Source organism: Myotis daubentonii, chromosome 7, assembly GCF_963259705.1.
Source record: "Myotis daubentonii chromosome 7, mMyoDau2.1, whole genome shotgun sequence".
In the NCBI taxonomy this organism is placed as follows: domain Eukaryota; kingdom Metazoa; phylum Chordata; class Mammalia; order Chiroptera; family Vespertilionidae; genus Myotis; species Myotis daubentonii.
The window spans coordinates 4184848-4207198 of record NC_081846.1 but is presented as its reverse complement, the minus strand read 5'-3'; the positions used below and the strand labels follow the sequence as shown (position 1 = coordinate 4207198).

Genomic DNA, 22351 nt, shown 5'->3' with positions numbered 1-22351 from the left:
AGAAGTTTAAGTGGGCTCCAGCCCGAGAAGTTACTAATTGCTACTCTCATCATTTGCCCATCTTCAGACAGAATTTTTGCCTGAATAACAGCAAGGAACCACTATTTTTCTGATACAAATTAAGGTACGCTCACTCACTTCATGGCTTTAGAATAAGAAAAATAAGCATAGTATCTTCAGTGTTTTAAAATGTAATCTGATCTTCAACCCAGAAGGCACCGCGCTTCCTCCTCTGAGAAATGACATTCACCAGCGTCTTCTCCATGTGCCCGATGAAGTTCACCATTGCTAGGAGAGTCCATGTTTTCAGTCTACATGTAACAGACACATGACAGCTAACACTCATAATGCTTAACACTTACAAGCTGCATCCTCATAGAAGATCCTAGTTATAATATTTTGATTCTAGATATAATAACGACACACATGAAACGTTCTTTCCCGCTTTGACTCCCCAGAGAGGGCCTTTCAAAAAGTATCTTAATGTATTCCTTCCTTATGCTTCATGGGAAAATGTCATCACCTGAAATTTAAAGCTTTTTCTGGTTTATGTTATCACAGTGTAATGACATAATAGAATTTTTTCAGTTACATTTGCACATATACATCTATGAGGATTTAGGTGTTTTATGTAAAGGGCCTCACTTAGTGTCCTGGAACATACATGCTAGCCAGTAAACACAAAGATCCTTCAATAACTATTATGGCCACTTTCTTTCCAAATGCACCTTATTTTATCCCACTTATCTGCTCGTGCCAGTTACTAAAGCAGAATTCCGATCATGGTCATCCCACATCTGGTGTGTGCTATGGATTCTTCCCACCTCTGGAAGACGAAGTAGCTCTCAGACATCTGTGAGCCTGTTTCATTGCTTCCCCTTTCTCGTCATGCTTTATTCAAACTCAACAACTTTCTGTTAAGCTTCTCTCTCAGGTTGGTCTCTTTGCTACACTTTTCCATCGTCCTGGCATCATTTTACTACCTCTTTCCCTCACCCGTTACATCTCATAAAAATCTTACTCAAACCCTGACATATTTTTACACCACTTCCAATTCTCTGCTCCCAGAGCACTGTGTGGCTCTTAAATCACGTCTGTCAGGGTTATGGTCTTAAAATTAATGAAGTACATACCTCAGCTCTATTACAAGATCACAGGTGTGCTTAGGATAAAACCTGTCCTCCTTTTACTTTTGTATACACCCCCCCAGAAAGGGGGTGGGCTTGCCTTCCACTAGTAAATATTCAGCAAACACTTATTGAACTGACTTAGCAGATAGAAACACAAGAGCCATTAAGACCAGATTCCACCTGATTTCAGAAATCCCCTTTACACCTCCCTCACTGCCCAGCCTTGGGCAGAAACGTGAAATCTCATCACTTCATGACATACTCCTTTTGTTGTTGGAAATTTGAAATTATTATAAAGTTCTTTTTTTTAATTTAATTTTATTGTTTACAGTATTACAAATAGTAGTACATATGTCTCCATTTTCCCCCATTGACCTTCCCCCGGCCTCCCTTACTCCCCAGCACATGCCCTCACCCCCCCCCCCAACCCCCCAGTGTCTTGAGTCCATTGATCATGCTTATATGCATGCATACAAGTCCTTTGCTTGATCTAAAGTTCTTTCTCGTTTTTTCCATCTTGCTCTCAGCCCTTCCTGTGAAATTTAAATATTAAAATGCCCCTCTCCCATGTGGCAACCTTTAAAATATTAATAGAGTGCTTACCGTAGTCACTCTCTTCTGTTAAACCTCACCCATCTCTCACCCCCATGCCATTCTGGTCGGTCTCTTTTTAAATGTTGCTCGTGTCATCAGCTGGCTTCTTTCAGTGAGGGCTCCAGAATGGACTAGGCAAAGCGCTCCGTGGATGAGCTGATCTGACCCGCCCAGGGAGCCATGGGAATATCCCCTCAGTGTGAGCACCACACGCCTGTCATACAGTCAGCGTCAGCAGCCAGATCACGTGTTCGGCTTAGCGTGAGCTTCAGCAGCACACACCTGTGTAGTGAGCGACTGCTAGCTGCCAGGCGCCACAAGCCCTTTCACGTATGTTGTCTCCGAACATTTGTAATTGATTAAAGCTCCCAAGTCATTGCCATGTGAATTGCTGTCATGAAAACTATCCTCAACATGTTATTCCATAATTGCCATTCCAACAAAAACCTAAGATTTTTCATGTATCCCAGTTAAAAGTTCCTTACACTGGCATTGTCGCAGCCCTTCGCCCAGTTACATTTCTCTCCGTTGGGTTGGCCTCATCCATTCCGCCTGTTAAGATCACGCAAACGTCTTGTTTCCGGTGTCAGTGATAGTAGCGGATTGTCCCATCTGTGAGTCAACCACGTATTTGATAAGGACACCATTTAATTTTCAGCCGAGTCACTGATAGGAAGACTGTGGAGCTGAATGGAACAGAGCCAAGGAGAGAAGCTCCCTTTCTAGTGCTCCTTCTACTGATTCATAATCAAACCCCCTCAGGGAGGGCTCTGTTGTAGCTCCACATTTCTCTAACTTCCAATATATCTTTATTGATTTCAGAGAGGAAGGGAGAGGGAGAGAGAGAGAGAAACATCAGTGATGAAAGAGAATCATGGATTGGCTGCCTCCTGCACGCCCCCTACTGGGGACGGAGCCTGTTACCTAAATGTTCTAGTGCTTGTTGTACATTCTCAGCCACAGCTCCACGAGTATTGGGACATGCCAGGAAGATTATGACAGAAATGGCATGAAATGTGAGGTTGGTGTGGGGTGCCTCAGTCTGCGTGCGCTCTTGGTATGGTGTGTTTATTTATTGGGTTTACTGGGTTTACCACTTACTAGAGGTTCTGAACGAATACTCTGACAACCCTTTATGGAATTTTGCAAAGTTAATAATTGTCCGACAACCTATGGGCTCCATACTTTGACATCTGTCCATTTCTTAACACTGGGTCATTTGCTCATGTCCATTCTTAGGGGATTTCCTCTCTTCACCATCATTTCCCAGGGATTGCCCAGAATGATGTGTTTCATAACCTTTCTGATGCCATTTTTCTGCATCTGGACTTGAACATTCATTTAAAGAGGCTAAATGCTCGCATAATCTTTGCTTTATTTTGTGCTTCAGTTACCTCTTTATGATGATCTCTTTCCTCATGTGAAGATAATTCTCCCAATGGAGAGAAATGGGAGCAAACCACCATTTTATCGCACTTAACAGCATATCATTTCTCCCAAGCAGTGATTGCATGCATCAATTAAAAAATATTTTTACTCTTATACAGTGTTTATATCGCACATATTTTCTACACATTTCAAAGAAAACTCTGTAGTGTCCTTAGTATAGATGAGAAATATCAGATATTTTAGCCTCTTGGTCCTATTCTTAAAGATTGTTGCTTCACTTTTATATTTATCTTTTATTACATTCATATTTTGCACATTTTACTTAACTAGGAACTCGTCAGAAGAGAGCCCTAAGCAACCACACTGGTTTCCTTGGATACCGATTCTTATATTTTCCTCATCAGTATCATTTGTGATTGTATTATCAGGTTTTCAATTTTTACTCTACACCTTTAAGTTTGCTGGCCGTGAAATCCCCAGGGGGCTATGATAGCTATTGCCTCTTAAATTGTTTTTTTTTTTAAATATAATTTCTTAAAAACTTGGGTGTGCTTTAGTAGCCTTTTCTCAACTGCTAAAATGTCATGATGCTTTCTCTAAACATTTCCATTATTTCAGGTTTAGGGATAAACTTCTCTTTGATGGAAAAAAAAAACCACAAAAAAAAACAGACAGGACTAGAAACTCCCTTCATTGTCTTATTTTCACGCCGAGGAGTGCTGTTTGTGCAGACAGCACAGTTTTCAGATGCTCCTTAATAGAGGAAGGGTTTTCTAGTAAATTCCAGGTGGTGGAATTTGCAGTGAGTTGCCTCTTTTAACACTTGTGTGATTTGTGTAATAAAGCATCCGTGTTAGACAATACTTATTGGAAATGTGAATTCTAATCCTCAGCCGGACCTACAGTATTAGAAACTCTGGAGGTGGGTCTCAGCATCTGTGTGTCAGTCAGCCCTCAGGCCATTGTCCTGCACGAAAGTGTGAAACAACTGCTGCGAAACATCGTCCCTGCAGAGTATCATCCGTTAGTTAGCACGTAGGTTGGCTCAGATACCGCCTTTTAACATCGCAGGTTTATAAGCAAATGTACATCCTCGTACCACGGAGGAGAACGTTCCTGCCTTTTCTTTTGACTTGTTTCTTTTTTTTATTGTTCATTCAAATATTTATTGAGAAACTAGGGAGATACAAAGGGGTTTAAAACGTGGTCAAAGAGGTGAGGCTAATGCACAAGTAGAAGGCAAAGTAGAAGGTGCACTGCATCCCGGCAGCCAGAGAAACTAGTGCTTTAGGGGGTCAAGGTGAGGCTTCTTCCAGCCTGAGGGGGTCGTGGGTGGGTGGGGCAATCAGGAAAGGGGATTGAGATTAGAATAGAGACTGCCGTCTGGGTTGTTGAGACTCAGTTTGGCCCTCGTCTCTCCTTTTCCTCCTCCCCCACCTTTGCGCTTATTTACCCATAGTGCCCAGGATTACCCACGCTCTTTCTTTCTTGCATGTGTGCTTTAATGTCTTGTTCAGAACTAGGTCCTTTCGGTGCTCCGGGTATTTTCCTGTTTTTTGAAGGATTCTGACCTTTTGATCTTGGTGTTGATGGTTGTGAGTCTTTCCCATTCTGGTTTGATTTTTGTGAATTTTTGGGTGGAGTGTCTCCTATAGATTTCTTTGCTAGAGCTTTCTCTTCAGCTTTCTCCTCATCAAAATCATCATCATCTGCATCACCATCATCTTCCTCACCACCTTCATCAGCAGGATGTTCTGCTTTTCTCTGTGGAGCATTGCTACCAGGGCCAGAATGCTTCCCAGGTATACTTAGGGGTTGCACATTCTCCTCCTCTCCATCTTTTGACTCTGCATCTCCCTCTACAGCTACTAAGTGCTGTACACCAACATGCCCAGGCCATGAACCATACCACAACCATGAAGACCACTGGTGTCATTCCTGGACCAGCAGTGGTGTTATTTCAGAACCTCCCAGGGAAACCATTGGCTACTCAGGCATATTCCAAGTTGCCAGTGTTACTGTAATTGGACTGCCTTCACAGCTGTAGAGGTGAGAAGTTTTATGAATCAGAAAAGCAAGAGGTAAGGAAGCCAATTTCAGGAAAATAGGGGGAAAGGCTTAGCAGTTAACCTTAGGATAAAGTATCTGTTCGCTCTTACCATGATCAACTAATACTTACTGGTAAGTCTTTAAATGGAAAATTACTTGTACTTAACCTTTTATGATTCAGAGAGCAATTTAATTGTAATTATAGCTAATCCAATTAAAGATGGATTATAGTAACTTCTGAATTAATAGGTCATGAAATACTGAGTTTAATTAGTAGATTCCTATTTATTTTTTAAAAATGAAAAATGCATCTTAAATTATGTGAAAACTCTTTAAAATTATAGTCTAAACTCTAAATTGTGGAGGCTGACATTTAAAAAATCAGGATGCATCTTAAAACTGAAATGTAAGAGCAAATATGAGGTCTTCAGAGTCTTGCATATAGGATTTTTACGGGTGACAGGAGCTAATGTATAAAAATGTTTTCTTCCAAATGTGTCCTTTTCCCTTGGGTAACCCAAGAGCCACTACTCGTTGGCCAGAAGGATGCTACTATTATCTGAGGATAAATCTACTTATTTCCTTTTATTTTTTAACATGTTGGTAGAAAGTGTCAGGATCTTTCCTTTTCTTCTCTTTCAAATTCTCCACTGGGTTATATTTTCAAGATGACTAGAGGTACCAAATGAGACAATTGGTAGACATTAAAAAAACAAACAAACGAAAACCGACCCAGAATAAAGGATTGGGGAACTCTAGGAGCCAACGCCAAGGCCTGCCGGAGGGTCCTAGGATTCTGCGTAGGTCATGCAGCTGGGCCCACCTTGCACGTAGGACTGTAAACTGGCACCAGAGCTTAAATACCTAACTCAGGAGCCCCAGGCCGGATGTGCTCAGATCACACTGTGCTCAACGCACCGATGGGGCAGCCAGGAACGTCCCAGGGAAATGTGTGCTGTGGGAGGTACGTTATGGCCGTTCACATCAGATTCTCAAACCACCCAGAGGCTGGTCTGCGCCCACACTGGCGGATGGTGTGGAGGGGGCCACCTCCTGGGGGCGCGGAAAGGAGCTGCCTCAGCACTTGCAATGGAAACACATTTTCTGTGACGAAATGGCCTGCTCCTTTCGCATTGGGAAGCTGCTGAGCGGCCCATAATCAGGGTTTTCCTAATGTTTTAAGCAGGTGTATGATCAGAGTCCATCTCTGAGCGCTTCAGACTTCATGACCTGCTAGGAAAAAAGGAGCGCCTGGCATATTTAAAATCTTGCGGCCTTAAGAATGCTACTCCCCAGCACTCCCTTCTGATTAGCATTGCGTTGCCCAAGAGTGGAAATCTACGCCCGCAGTCTCTCTACTTTTCTCTTGAGATAAGGCAGCCACGGCACACTAGTTCCGAAGTTAATTTTCTATCTGCAAATTCAAGTATTCACCTTTAGCATCTCCTATCTCTCGTCGGAATATTATGTCTGATTGTACAGGAATTTATAAAGGAGCAACCAATCTGGGTATGTTTATAGTAGGTGACATTAAAAGTAGGTTTGAAAGTTAAAGTGATTTATTAGAATATTTGTTAGTAATCTGAGTTAAAACTAAGAATATTACATTATGCTAATGCTGAGTTGCTACTTCATATGTCAGTTTTTAAATATTTTTAAAATTGAGTTTATAAAAATGAGGAATATATATAGAAATTGACTAAAAATAGTGTTTTTAGCTTTTTGAAAATAGGCTTTATATAAAATGACAAATTAAATCACTTGTGACAGATGCAATTTATTTGGACTTAAGTTTAATTAATGAAAAGCTAAACTTATATAAAAGATTGACAATTTCAATGATCTGAAATTGAAGGTTGCAGTGGCAAATCAAGGTTGGAAAAAGAAATCTTATCACTATTCCACACAGTAGAATTGTGTAGCTTTGTGCTAAGAAATACTACAAAATAGCTCAGGCCTGTGTATCTCTAAACTTTCAATTACTGGGTTGCCAAAGAGTATGTACATATGACATCATTGTTAGAAGTAGGATTAGGAGGTTGAGAAGTGTACCCTGGGTCTTTTTTTCTAGTTTGAAGGATTTTTGCTAAGCTCAGGCTCCCTGTTAAGAGGAAGAACAACATACAAATACAAAGAGATTGTTGCTTAAAATGCCCAGGATTTCTTGAATTGGCATATTTAGGACTTACATGGAGAAGCTTGGCCTTTTCAATGAATGTAAAACTGATTAAAATGACAAAATTGTGTTGCTCCATTTTCGCCTTTAGACACAGTCAACTCTGCTCTTGTCTCACCCTGAGAGCACATGTTTCAACATTTGCCCCAAATAGCTGTCCCGTGCCAGCCGGCCGTTGCCTGTTCCCAAATAAACACAGGGACTTGGAATCTAGTTTAAACAAACAGAAAGCTGCAGCGTTGGTTTCTCGAATGTTCCCCACACGAGTAATTTTTACATTTTGGAGAAAGGAAGGGAAGGGGCGGGAGAGGCAGAGGGCGGTGCACACAGACCGAAGGGCAGACGTTCTCAGGATGGTGAGAAGCCGCACGGGGGGGGGGGGGGGGGGGGGGGGGGGGGGGGGGGCTGTGACAGGGACCTGGGGAGGCTTCCCGGCCCCGTGCCATGTGCTGCCTGCTTAGTCAGTGTGTGGCTCCCTGGAGGCACTTACAGAAGGACACCCTGATGAGTAACAATGTCTCCTCGCTGACAGAGGGTCGCTCGGAAAGGGTCCCAGGCGCCCCAGGTGCCAGCAGTGCCGGGGCTCTCGCAGGACCGAGCAAGGAGCCGCAGACTTGGAGGGCAGTCGCCTGATGCGAATAATCTCATCCGTTACTTTCATGCTAGCGGCCAGGGTGAGGGTCTTTGCTGACACATCACTCAACACGGGGGTTCTAAATTATCTAGGAGAACAGCAAAGTTCAACCCCCCCCCCAAAAAAAATAAATTACTCCTATATTTATTTATTTATTTTAAATATTTCCATAGCCAGCTTTTTTAAAAAAAATTTTTTATTGATTAAAGTATTCCATATGTGTCCTTATCTTCCCATTGCCCCCCACGCCCCCCCCCCCACTCATGCCCTCACCCCCCTGGTGTCTGTGTCCATTGGTTAGGCTCATATGCATGCATACCACTCCTTTGGTTGTTTTTTTATTGATTTCAGACAGGAAGGGAGAGGGAGAGGGCAGGGGAGAGAGGAACATCAGTGAGAGAGGATCACATGTGCTCTGACCGGGAATGGAACTGTGACCTCCAGGTTCATAGGTCCACACTCAACCACTGAGCTACGATGGCTGGGCTACTTGTAAGAATAAATAAAACTCCAATGAAAATCCACCCGAGGAAAACGAATGCCTGCGCTGCCCTGGAGGGTGGGGGGCTTCTCTGAAAGCAGCCAGAGCCAGGGTGCCCTTGTGGTCGGCGGGAGCTCACGTGGAGAAAGAGACCAGGGCTGGGACCCCGCAGGGTTTCACTCCGGAGAAGTTACCCAGCGTCTCTGAGCCTCAGTTTCCCTCCCACGACTGTGAGGAGAAGGCAGCAAGGCCCTGAGTGTCCAACACCAAATGGTGTAGGGAGTGCTAGGTCTTTTCTCTCCATGCTGCTTGCAAGCGTGTCTTCTCCTCTGTCTCACGTGTAACCAGCCGGGCAGCACAGCCAGGGCCCCTGGGAGTCCGCCCAGGGCTTCCGTGGGGGCCTGCGGTCTCCTCCTCCTCCTATTGCTCTCATCCGCATGCCGCACCTTTTTCTGAACGATACCAGACAGTGTCTTCCTGCGCGTCGTTGGATGGAGGGGAGACCCCTGAGTCATGTGTAGGCTTTCCTCTGCTGCCCCACCTGCCATAGGGACGGGGCAGATGCATTCGCACTTGGGAACATTTCCCCGGAAAAGCGTTCGTGAGTTATTCCGGTTCTGCTTTTCCCCGTCACCTCATTAATTAGCACAGCATATTAAGGACTCGCTTTATGCGTAAAGTAATATTCAAGTAGATGTAAGGAATGAAGGTAAAAAAATATTTCAGGAAATGTTTACAAATCCCTCACCTTTGTTGTTTGGTGGAAAAACGAAAGTATTACTTCTTTTTTAAACATGAATAATCGACTGAATTTTTCCATTTACATCTGAATTTTAGTAGATATGTCCATGTGCTGGTATTTCTTTTTTTAAAAAATATATTTTTATTGATTTTTTACAGAGAGGAAGGGAGAGAGATAGAGAGTCAGAAACATCGATGAGAGAGAAACATCGACCAGCTGCCTTCTGCACACCTCCCACTGGGGATGTGCCTGCAACCAAGGTACATGCCCTTGACCAGAATCGAACCTGGGACCTTTCAGTCCGCAGGCCGACGCTCTATCCACTGAGCCAAACCGGTCTTGGCGTGTGCTGGTATTTCTTAAACAAGATTGTATTAAACTTACTTTCTCTAAAATATTTTACTTTTCTCTGACCTTAAATGAAATTGTTAGCATACTTTGAAGTTAAGGGTATTCTTGGTGACTTTAAAAATTAATCCTTTAAAAAGATGTCTAATAGAAACTTGGTACAATATAAAGTAGATTATAATACACGAACCTTCATATTTCTGTAGTATTTGTTTTAAAAATTATGAGGTATGCTTTTTATCAGCACTATAGTGAATATATTTTTAACTCAGGATTTTTCTTATATATTAGTTTGAGAATTTTATCTATTTTACCTATTTGTATATCTCCTCTCTTCTACATATGTTTTAAGACATGACTTCTAATTTATTTATTGATTGATTTATTATTTTTAAATCTTTATAGCTGAAAGTATTACATACTAGTATGTCCCTTTTTTCTCCCATTGACCCCTTCTAGCCCACCCCGACCCAGGCCTCCACAACTCTATTATCTGTGCCCATGAGTTATGCATGTATGCATACAAGTTCTTTGGTTGATCTGTAGTTTAAAATAATATTCAGTTAGACTGAAAACAAGGAGGTCCATTTTTTAAACCTTTGATGCACACTGGTTTCCAAATGTTTATCCTTCCAAATGAGAAAACTTAGGGAAAATAGTTTGTGCTATCCAGTGTCATACGGGTGATTTTGTTGGGGACGATGAATGGCTATGGCTCTTTCATAGTGTGTCTTCCCAGTTAATTAATGTCTCTTTTAAGAGAATTTGGTGGTAGCAACTTTCAGAGGATACGAGGCATTAGGAGATAGTAAGAAAGAGTTAATTCTTGATATGCAAGTAAGAAGTAAAAACAGCGCTATTTGCAAGAGGCAAAACAGATTTAGATTGACTAATCTAGTCTTCCAAAGGAATGTGCCTGTTGGGCAATGTGCTTACTGGATAATGAGAAATAAGGAGGCACCCAGGACTTGTGACAGAGTTTGAAAGGCTGGAAGAATATATCTGTGTTTCTTCTTAGTTTTATGATCAATATGAATGATTCTTCTATCCCTACATGTTTAAATTCCATTTGCCAAGTGTCAGCCAAGAAACCCATCTTCTACGGCTTATTTGTGTTTTCTGTCATCTGAAAATTTGTATAAGTGTTCAGCCTGCTTCTCTGAGGTTGGCTGAATAAATTTGCAATACTCACTGATCATATCCATCCAGAAGATCCTGACAGCTTCACGACTCTGTCGGGGATCCAGAAATTATTCTCAAGGGTCTTCATTTGACCCAGGAAGGTGCAGGGCCTCTCGATCCACGGAAGAGAGGAGGCGGCATTCATCACTTCAGCCAGCCCTCGATCAGGTGACCCCCAGAGCCCCATTAGAAGGTGTTCGATAGGGAAAAGCTTGACTTCATTCTCAGGTTAAGGCAACGTGATGCAGTTAGAACCGCTGAGCCGGGGGAGCTGAGAAAGAGATGGATGAATCAGTGCAGATGAAGCCAAAAAGGAAAAGAGTGTGAGCGCTTTTCCCTGTGGTCCTGCACCCCGCACCCCCTCCAATCTGCAGAGTAGGCGTTCATTTTCAGGATGATTGCATTCATGCATGTAGCTCTTAACATGCTGGAGGTCAGGTGATTACACTCAGGTGCTGCCAGGGGCGATGTATCCCCCAGCAGCCGGTGGGCTTGGAGAGCTTTGGGAGGAGAGAGTGGACGCTGCACTTCGCGGAGCCGCTGATCCGCTCTTGGCAGGCAGCGCCCACTGAAGTCACGATCTGCAGTCGTTTCACACGCCTGTCAGCGCCAGTTGGCAAACTCATGGAGGTGATGGAATGGAAGAACAGAATGTCACCACAGAGGAATGACTTGAACATGCAAACGTTTTCTTATTTCTCCTCAGCCTTCAGAGCCCAAATTAAATCAGTCGACAAATAAACCAACTCGATCTTGAACAAAAGGCAGCTATTTGCACACATTTTTTTTCCAAGTAGGAAAATCGATGAACATGCTTTTGACCATTAGCTTGTTCTAAACATCATCTTGTTTTGTAATAATTCAGAGAACTAGTTTATAAACAGGAATATTGATTCTAAGAGAGTAAGTTTTAGTGGAGAATAGCAGTGGATATAGACGTCTAAACCTTGCATTAAGGATTCCCTTGTCGTGGTGGAGTAGAAAATCAGTGCCAAGGTAGCAAGGTCAATTTCAAACTCTTATTTTCTCATAGCAGGTACAATACATCTCTCAGTTGTCCCCCTAATGCTGATCACGTGGGTTCATTATACAAGCTCTGCCTGTCGCTACAGACTCCACTAGGACCGTGGTTGGCAAACCGCGGCTCGCGAGCCTCATGCGGCTCTTTGGCCCGTTTAGTGTGGCTCTTCCACAAAATACTACGTGCGGGTGCGCACGTACAGTGCGATTGAAACTTCGTGGCCCATGCGCAGAAGTCGGTATTTTGTGGAAGAGCCACACTCAAGGGGCCAAAGAGCCGCATGTGGCTCGCGAGCCGCGGTTTGCCGAGCCGCAGTTTGCCGACCACTGCACTAGGGGAACCAGGGCTGTGCACACGTTGCGAGTCATGCTTCCAAACTTCAGAGAGTTGCTGACATCCCATGACTCACTCAACTTCAATGTTGTTTTCTTAAACCTGGAGAAATTACCTCAGTTTTTGACTCTAGGAAAAGCTGTATGTTTATCAAAACAAGTAAGAGGGAATCAAATTAGCACATCATACCAGAAGCTCAGCACGAGATGACTAAATGGGAAATACAGATGCTGGCAGATGTCACAGTTATTGCCGCAGTGAACACTAAAGACGCGCCTGCAGAGGGACTACCACACCGCAGCCAGGCACATCAGGAGCCGCCCACAGAAACTCGTCAAAGGCTGGAACGTAATGTTTCCCTTCGTAGAGCTTCCCGTGCAACTCTGTGGTGGCTTACTGACTTTTCTCTCATTTGATGTAAAGGAGAAATTGTTTCACCATCCACATGGAATAGTACATGAATAGATCTGTCTGTTACATGGCTGCAGTAAAGCCCAGAGCCCAGTCCGTGTGCCTTGTTATTCCACATCCATCTTGAAATAATGGAAATTCCTAATTTCATCTCTCCATTCCAGTCCGATTCTTATGCCCTCACTTTACATTTTTGGCCATTCTGCTGTCTTTTTCTGTATTTATAAAGGATTAAATCACATGGAATAAGGCAATCATAAAGTTCTATCTATCTATTGCTCCCTGATAGCATTCTTTTATTTATTTATTTAAAATATATTTTTATATATTTCTGAGAGGAAGGGAGAGGGAGAGATAAATCAATGATGAGAGAGAATCATTGATTGGCTGCTTCCTGCACGCCCCCTACTCGGGGGGTCAAGCCCGCAACCCAGGCATGTGCCCTGACTGAGAATCAACTGTGACTTCCTGGTTCATAGGTTGACGCTCAACCACTGAGCCACACCAGCCGGGCCTGATAGCATTCTTTAAAAGGCATATAAAACAAAGGATATTTTTATATCTATGTAGTGTTTATATGCCTATCCATTCCATATAGGTAATCCCCTGATCTCATTGTTCTACTTTAATAATTTAAAGTCTTTGGACCAAGCAGATGCATGCCATTAATTTCATAAATACACTTGATTTCATTGCCTGTCGACCACTGCAGAAGCCATACATTGCAGTACCATAAACTGTATTAAAAGGATCATAAAAATGACCCAGTCTTTGGCAGGCCTAAACCACTCCAGAAGGAGAAATGCCTGTCCCTCTTAGGAAAACCCACATAACTTACCATCTGACTTTATTTCTGGAGCCTTCAAATAAAGCTCCTACATTGGCAGCCGCTAAATTCCTCTGACATCAGTTTCAGCAGAGTGGAGGTTAGCTATTATACACCACAATATTGCTCTTGTATATTTCCTGTTGGAATGAGTCCTGTTACGAAGGAATTTTTTTAGCACTAAGGAAAGCAAATTCTATCTTTGCTTTTTCGCTGTAGAGTGCAGGGGTGTGCATGGAGCAGGGCCAGGTTTTATTATGGCTGCCTCTTGCATATTTTTTAGGGAACAGAGCTATTGCTACTTCACTCTCCCTATCCAGCCTTTCCGCATAATTTGCATAGTCACCTGTTGCCTGTTTTTTACCATGTTAGCATCAGATCGCTGCTTACTGTAGGCTGTGGTAAGCTTATGTCAGCTTACTGTAGCGTTTCTTTTCTGAACAGGCTCCACTCAGCAGCGCTTCCCTCTCCTTGCTCTTGCTTACATAGAGTCCACCCTCCCTGCAGCTACGGCTTTACCTTTGATGTTCCACAATTTGATGTGTCACTTCTCTGCTTAACATGTCAATAACATTGAATTCACTACCAGGAGAGGGAAGAGAGCTAAAATCCTTAGAGTCTTGCTCTTCAAAGGAGGTCCTCCAGCCAGTAGCATTCCCACCCCCTGGGAGCTTGTTAGAGATGCCGGATGGGGGCCCCTCCAGCTGAATGGGAAGGAAGTTGCATTTTGTCCAACAGACTGTCCAGGTGATTTGCGCATTAAAACTTGTGGAGCCCTGGTCCCAAGGCCACCTCGGTCTGGCCCTGTTAGGCCTGTCCAGCCACCTCCTTCTGCCACCTTCTTCCCCTCCTTTCTTCCAACATTGCTTTCACTGGCTCTCATTTCTCTGGACACAGAATGATCCTATATAAGAAAAGCCTAATATGCTGTGTCCGGTTGTCTGGTCATCCGTTCAACCAATCAAAGTGTAATATGCTAATGATATGCTAAGGCTGCTCAACTGCTCGCTATGACATGCACTGACCAAGGAGGCAGACAGTTGACCGGTTGACCAGTCACTATGACATACATTGACCACCAGGGGGCAGACGTTCCAACCAATAGGTTAGCTTGTTTCTGTGGTCTGGCTGATCGGGACTGAGTGAGGTGGGCCAGACATGCTCTGGAGCCCTCCCGGGGTCCATCCTGGGCTGGCCAACCTCCCGCATCCCTCCCCTGCTCTGATCATGCACTGGTGGGGTCCCTCGGCCTGGCCTGTGCCCTCTCGCAATCCGGGACCCCTCTGGGAATGTCAGAGAGCCAGTTTTGGCCCACTCCCGCAGGCCAGGCTGAGGGACCCCACTGATGCACGAATTCATGCACCGGGCCTCTAGTCTATATATAAAGTGGTCTCTGTGTCCAAAATTTTCTTTCCTGAATTCTCTAGCTAAGAAACCACTGCTGGTGCTTTATGATCAAGGCCGAATATTTTCACATCTGGTGTTTCCTTTCAAATTATGGTACCTGATAATTAATCACAATTAGCTGTATTTATCATCTTTGTTCCTCTGGGACATTTATATGTGTACTTTTAGTACTTAAGTTGGAATTACCTGTTGACATGTCTCTTTCCTTCACTAGACTGTGTTTTTAGTTCCCTGATACCCAGTAGAATCCAGATAGCAGGTAGGGCCTTGAAGAATGGTTGTTCAAGGCAGCCATGAGTGAATGGACACTGTAAGAGTTCTCTGCATCCTATTCAAGGCAAATAAAAAAACAGTAAGTGTTGCTGTGGGACAATGGAAACAATTGCCTTTGGGATCCCTTAGGACAGGGATCCAAAGCCTGCACCACCAGGGCCTGGTGGGACCCTCAGCCACTTGATTTAAGCCACGTTGGCTTTAGAAATTAGCTGATACTATTTCTTAATAAATTCAGCTGAAAACCATACGGCAAACAGAGTCTATAAGCGAAACTTACAGGACTGTAATTTCAAGAACAACTGTTGTTGCTTGAATCACACATTTACGGTCAAGCTGCTTTAGACTCTCGAAGTCAGCGTGGGAGTGAGGTCGGCTTTCCCGCACAGATCTGCAGGCGCCGTATTTTCTGAACACAAACCACAGACCCACAGCACTCGTCAGGCCTGCGTGCAAGTGCACAGGGAATTTGCATATTTCAAATGCATTAACATGCAGCTGAGGAGCTTCAATGGCACCTTCAATGGCAAGTCATTAATCTACAACTTAAAGACCAGCTAAAAGGCAAATATCAAAATGATCTAGTAGAATACTATAAATTCTTTTTAAGCGATAAATATGCTCAATTAAAAGCATGCACTCATGCATATATCAGTGTTTGGCACTACCTACCATGGGAAAAAGACATGTTAAATAAAGTACTATATGAAATCATATTGCAGTAAAACATGTGCAATGCGTTTTGATGATAGAAAACATTAAGTTTGGGACTCCATTAAGCAAACGCTACCCCCCTGCAAACAAGAATTACATTTTTCACTCATTGATCTGTGTTACACAAAACTCTACCCAGTTTTTATTGTATTTTTAATCTCATCCAGCAAAACATTGTAGGAATGTAGGTTCTGTCTTGTCATAGAAGTACCTACAGATTGTCTTTGTGTTTTTTTTATTATTTTTTTATTAGTTAAGGTATTACAAATGTGTCCTCATCCCCCCCATTAACCCCCAACCTCCCCCCCATACACAAACTCATGCTCCCATCCCCCTACAGATTGTCTTTGATTTTGCCTCTTGTGATCTTAAGATATGTAGTCTGGCACCTCACAGGCAAAGTTTGCTGACCTCCACATTTAATAAATCTGGGCATAACGTGTAGACATTGTCACCAATTGAGGAGTTATGTTGTCACGGTATGTTTACCTATTTCCTAAAGAACCTTTGCAAAGTATATAAAATAAAAATGTGTGTGTTTTTAAAGATGTATTTGCATTATTTTCTGAGAATTATCTTCAGGATAAAGGGTTATGAAAACTGTATGGGAAGCAAAAAAAAAAAAGGAAATAAACATAAAGGATATCTGAACAATTCCAACTACTTTGTAAACATTTTAAACCTACTGAATAAAGAAACCTGCTCTTCGAGGGATTCATCTTCTTGTTAAGAAAAAGCAGTAAATTGTTCTGAGGTTTTAAAAGCTGCAGCAGCCTCCCCATCAGGTGTGCGGAGTGAGTCCCAGTTCCTGGAGCAAGTGGGGCTTACACAGCAGGGTCCGCCCCCCCCCACCCCCCCCCGCCTCTCCCTGGTGGAGGCCTTGCTGAGCACAGGGGGGAGGGCTCTTCAGAGTTGGCGGGAGGAAAGGTGTATGTTCCTCTCTGACTTGCATATATCTGTTCAAGGCAAAGGGTTTTCTGGGTGGAAACGTGGCTTCTCTGAGAGCTGTTATGGTGGAGGAGTAGGTCCTTCCGTAGTTATCGCTGCGAAGAGGTTGCCTGCTAGGAACACAGTCATCAGAGAACTTGGTCAAAGGCTGGCGGTCACTCTAGCACCTGTGGGCACACACATAGGTTACAAAATGATCTCTACTCTGAAATTCTGGCTGCACCACCTTCCATTTTGATGAGAACATCCTTGAGTTGACAAAGTTGAGACTAAAAATGATCCTAATTCTTTTTTTAAAATATATTTTATTGATTTTTTACAGAGAGGAAGGGAGAGAGGTAGAGAGTTAGAAACATCAATGAGAGAGAAACATCGATCAGCTGCCTCCTGCACATCTCCTACTGGGGATGTGCCCGCAACCCTGGTACATGCCCTTGACCAGAATCGAACCTGGGACCCTTCAGTCCGCAGGCCGACGCTCTATCCACTGAGCCAAACCGGTTCCGGCTGATCCTAATTTTTAAGGTGTAAATCATAAAAGAGTAACAAACTGTTCTCAAGTAGATGAGTTTTATTCCAAGTCAATATTTTGTCAGTAGGAATCAAGAAACTTCCATATACTGAAATACTTTTTAAGTTACTGTTTATTCTTTTTGGATATTCTGTTTGTATCCCTGGCTTTCTTTAAATAAATTGCCATAGCCCTTCATTTAAAGAATCTTCACTTCTGTTTAGTTGTTAACCTGTTACTAGTATTTTAAATTTTCTTATGACTAGTGTATATGAATATATGCCAATTTGTTATTAAATAATTTTGTCTACTTACCATTGAACTGACTATAGGTCTCAGAAATAAATTCTAACATAGTTTATGAAAATCACATTAAAATGTAGCTTTTCATAATTTTGAGAGTGTTGCACTTTTATAAGATTTTCAAAAGAAATAATACTTTACCACCTCAGATTACAGCCATTATCTGATAGCCCCCATCTAATGGTAATCACATTTGAAAGTCTAATTTGTTTTTTTAAAAAAATAGGTGGCTTTAAAAATGAAAAGATATCAGAACTAAGAAAAGGAATGACTTTTTGTTTAGCCTCAAAAATCTATTAGAAATATATGAGGTAGCATTTATTAAAAGGGTGCTGTTAGATAATGATGAAGGTAAAAAATGTTCTTTTAATAACAATAACTGTAGAAATAATATATCATTGTTCTGAATGACTATGAGGCATAGACATTTTACATTTGATCACTTGCTTAAAAGGTATATAAATTTTTATCAGCAATCATAAATAACGTACTACTCTGAGATTTACATTTTTAAGAAACTTCATCAAGTGAAAATCGATTCCTTTATTTCTTACATCATGGGACTGGCAACAACCTTAATTCATATGAAAAGATTTCTAAAAGATCCATCTCACAGATGCAGACCAGCTCCCAGGGAATAGCTTCTTGGATACAATTAGTCACGCTTTGAATGAAGTCACGTTGCTGTTTTGTCAGTCTGTGCAGATAGTTAACACCAACAACAAAAGCTGCAGAATTACTTCCTTTATGGTTGTATCCACTGACTAATATCAACATTTAACATTCTGTTAGTGAAATGTAGTAACTGAACTGTCCATATATTCAATTGATTGATTCATTAATTTTCCTGACTGAATAGCATGAATGTTATCAGGAAAGTCCTGTGATTTAGTACTTTGTTTAACGTATATTTTAAATTAAGCTCATGTGTATCATTATATTTTTACTTTTTATTTTATTCACTCCAATTATGTGTTAGGATTCAGTTTTAAATATGATACTGATGAAGTAAAACTACCTTCTGTATAAATAGGTAACATTACATGAGTTTATTTTCACAGAGCAATATAACTTCTGAATTAGGACTCTATTCATGCTCTCCACATTGAGTTGTTTGATATTTGTTTTGGAGTTTTTGTTTTTTAATGACGAATAACCCAAACTCAGAATTGGTTAAGCACCAACACACACACACACACACACACACACACACACACACACTCACACACACACTTTTCAGGCTTGATTCAGTATTGTCCTTGGGGAGAAGAGTAATTCCAAGTAGAAGCCCCATTCCACTTTGGGTTGTGGATGTTATTTAAGTACAGAGATTAAGAGCCAAGCTTTGAAGTTGGTTGGACAGATCGAAGTTCAAATCCCCGCTTGCCTGTTAGTCAGTGCTGTGCCCTTCTCCAGTCTCCAATTGCTGTCAGCGTGTTGGAGGCAATAATTCTGCTTACCTCATTAGCAGGTTGTAGAACAATAAGATGAAGGTGAATACTAAGTGCTAAGCAACTGTTAGCTACTATTGTCAACTACACTTGAGCAATTGCTCCTATTAAAATCACTGTTTTAGAGCTTGTTTTGTGTTCATTTTATGTTTATAATTTATTGAAAAATATATTTATTTTCAATGCTAATTATATTTACCATCACATGTATTCAAAATAACCTAAGCAGTTTGGACTTAATGTAATTAAATACCATTAAATGCTTAAATATCATTTTTATGATGAGAAAAGAAATGTCTTAATGAATACTAAAGACAAAAATATGTTCAATAGTCTGTGCATCCATTTATTTTTATAATTATAAGATTAGTGTTAATTCATGTAAATTAGTTCTTTGATTTCATTTTAACAATATGATGACCAAGACATTAAAAAATGTATTAAAAAGTTTCATCTTTCCATAGAACATTGTAATTTACCTGAAAAATATCATGGTGAGGATTTTTTTGTCTATTCAACGTGTCCAATTACTAATCTTTTTATTTATAGTAACCACTCATAGAAATAAGAAAAATAAAACTGAAATAACCTTTCTAACATTTGATATAATGTCTATATTTTTTTCAATAGTGCATAAGCCTAAACATTTTGAAAGGAACAAATGCCTGTAATAACTGGTAATATTGCCTGGGTAGAGTGGCTCAGTAGGTTGAGTGTTGTCCCATTCACGGAAAGGTTAATGGTTTAATTCCCAATCAGGGCACATACCTGGGTTTCGGGTTTGATCCCTGGTCGGAGCATGTAAGGAAGGCAACTGATCTATGTCTCTCTCTCACATCGTTGTTTCTCTCTCTAAGCATGTCCTCAGTGAGGGTTAAAAAAAAAAAAAAGGAATATTCATTTGGTGCTTTTACACAACCTTCAGCATTAATGAAAAGCACGTTAAAAACACATGGAATATATATTTTCAGTTATTATCCCAAAAAGCTACATACATGCAGAATTACAGACAGCATCTTTAAAAAACCCGATTCAGCTATGTTAGAAGTGATAGCACGAATGAGAAATTAGTTTTTAAAAAAGGATATCCAAGAATTGCAACAAATCTTAAAATTCTATAACAACTTAGCATATAGTAAATACTATAATAAATGCATTTATCCTGGAAAAGGTGGGGAGAGGTAAGCAAGGGATTTTTAGACAGAAAAGAATAAAAGTACAGTTGGATTTTTATTCTAAAAATGAAGGATACCAGCTAAAATCTCCCTCCACATTTATATACTAACTTCTTTCCCCCCCGTTTAGAATAGTCTGTGTTCTCTAATTCTTCTACTTCCCTTTCTATTCACTCAACCCACTTCAGTTTAGTTGCCTACCCCATCTTGCCACATAAACAGCTCTCTATAGGGTTACTATTGATTTCTGGGTCATGGAACCCAATGGACATTTTTTATTCCTCAATTTGACTGCTTAGAAGGAGATGGCTTCATTGATCCCTTAGTTTTTGAAAACCCTCTATTTCTTCAGTATCCATGACTTGCCTGGCCTAATTTCTTTTTATGGCTCTGATAGCAACTTCTTTGTCTCTTTTGCTAATTCATCTTTCTCATTTAGGCATTAAGTATTAGCATTCTCAATGGGCAGTCACGGATTCTCTTTCTTCTCTTTCTGCTTTCTTTTCATCTCTGTTTCTTGTTCTAAAATTCCCCCATAAGTCATATCACCCCTACCTATGAGTTTATCATGACTTATATCCTAATGGCTTCTTAATTTATGTCTCTAGTACAGAATTCTCTGAGGTTCAAACTTGGAAATGTAACTGCTTACACAACATGACCATTAGATACAACACAGAAGTGCTTTAAAAGTACCTAGAACTTGATATGCCCCAAATCAAATTACTCATCTGCCGGGGTCCAACCCCAGCGGGTCCAGGGGTCCCCAAAGGTGTGGACGGATTCGGCGAAGAAGGAATGACACGGAGACAGCGTTCATTGATCAGCAGCCTAGCCAGGATCTCCAGCCAAGTTCTGGTCTCGATCTCCAGAGAGGTTCTGCTTCAGATCTCCAGCCAGGTTCAGTCACCAGGTTCTAGTCAGGTTCTCTTGCCATGTTCTATAGTCAGGTTCAGTCCAGGATCTATTGCCATGTTCTCTCCAGTTAAGCTCCTCCATCTCCTGGTTCCCTGTAGGTTCTGTCTTCTGAATTCTGTCTCTTGCTGTCTTGTTGCATCTGTATTTATACCAGTTGATTCAATCCTATCAATCTCTATTCCAAAGGTTAGGGCGTTTCTTATCTCCATTCCAGGGAGTAAAGATTATGTAGCTTAAGCATGATTGTTCGTAGTTAAAGTGATTAATTACCCGCCTGGCACTTAGTTGAGGGATTTTATCCCCTCCCTAACTTCAGGGGAAAATCCCTACCTGGGGAAACAACCTTTCTCGGAGAGGTGACCTTGATTAAAACACATAGTGCCAAGAAGGTGAGCAAACATATTAAGAACCGTATGCCATATATGCCAGGTCCCTTGAAACAGCAAGGATGGACCGGCTCCCGGCACTCATCCTCCCATATAGCAGCATACACACTTATTGCACACATCACAATCTGGTTTTTCAGAGTTTTCTATTTCAGTTCAGTTCTGCAAGCCAGAAACCTAGAAGTCATTATGGTGTTTGCCCCTCCCTCAGACCTACCCACCATATGCAGTCCAGCATCAGGTAGTATGTACCTGTCATTCAAAGTCTTTCTTGAAGCTGTCAGCTTCTTCCCTTCTTCATCATCAATGGTAGAAGTAATATTATTAAGAAAGTGTTCATTAAGTACAGAGCCATCTTAAAAGCTCAACCATTTATTGTTAGCTAGCAATTTAACATGCCCATGTCATGTAGAAGTGGTTAGAAATAAATGCCATGAGGCTCAATGTACTAAAGAAAAAAAATATCTAGAGGGAATAGGAAATTGATAACAAGTGGCAACCAGCAATGTGCCAATATAGCAGAAAAGGATTTGCACCATTTAGCTGGTTGTAGATTGAATATAAATGAACTAATACAGCTCTATTGATTTTTTAAAAGCACAATCTAGGATCCATAAATAAGAAGATAATACATAGACCCATACTAATTATTTATTACACATAACTCATTGATGTATTACATCTATATATATAAAAGCCTAATATGCTAAGTATCTGACCATTCGACCAGTCACTATGACGCACACTGACCACCAGAGGGCAGACGCTCCGACCGGTAGGTCAGCATGCTGCTGGGGGTCCAGCGATCAGGATGGGGACTGGGCAAGATGGGCTGGATACACCCTGAAGCCCTCCCATGGTCCCTCCCGGCCGCCCAATCTCCTGTGGTCCCTCCCCGGCCTCTAAAATATTTCTTCTAATTAATTTTCTTTCAATGTGCAGGAATCCG

At 41.6% G+C, this 22351-nt stretch overlaps 1 protein-coding gene and 1 pseudogene across 1 annotated transcript in view; one reads left to right on the top strand and one right to left on the bottom strand.

Annotated features, from left to right (window-relative positions):
• Positions 1 to 22351, top strand: part of TMEFF2 (transmembrane protein with EGF like and two follistatin like domains 2) — a 235259-nt gene that overhangs the window by 61012 nt on the left and 151896 nt on the right. The window lies entirely within an intron of this gene.
• LOC132238029 (nucleophosmin-like) lies at positions 185 to 7999 on the bottom strand (annotated as a pseudogene).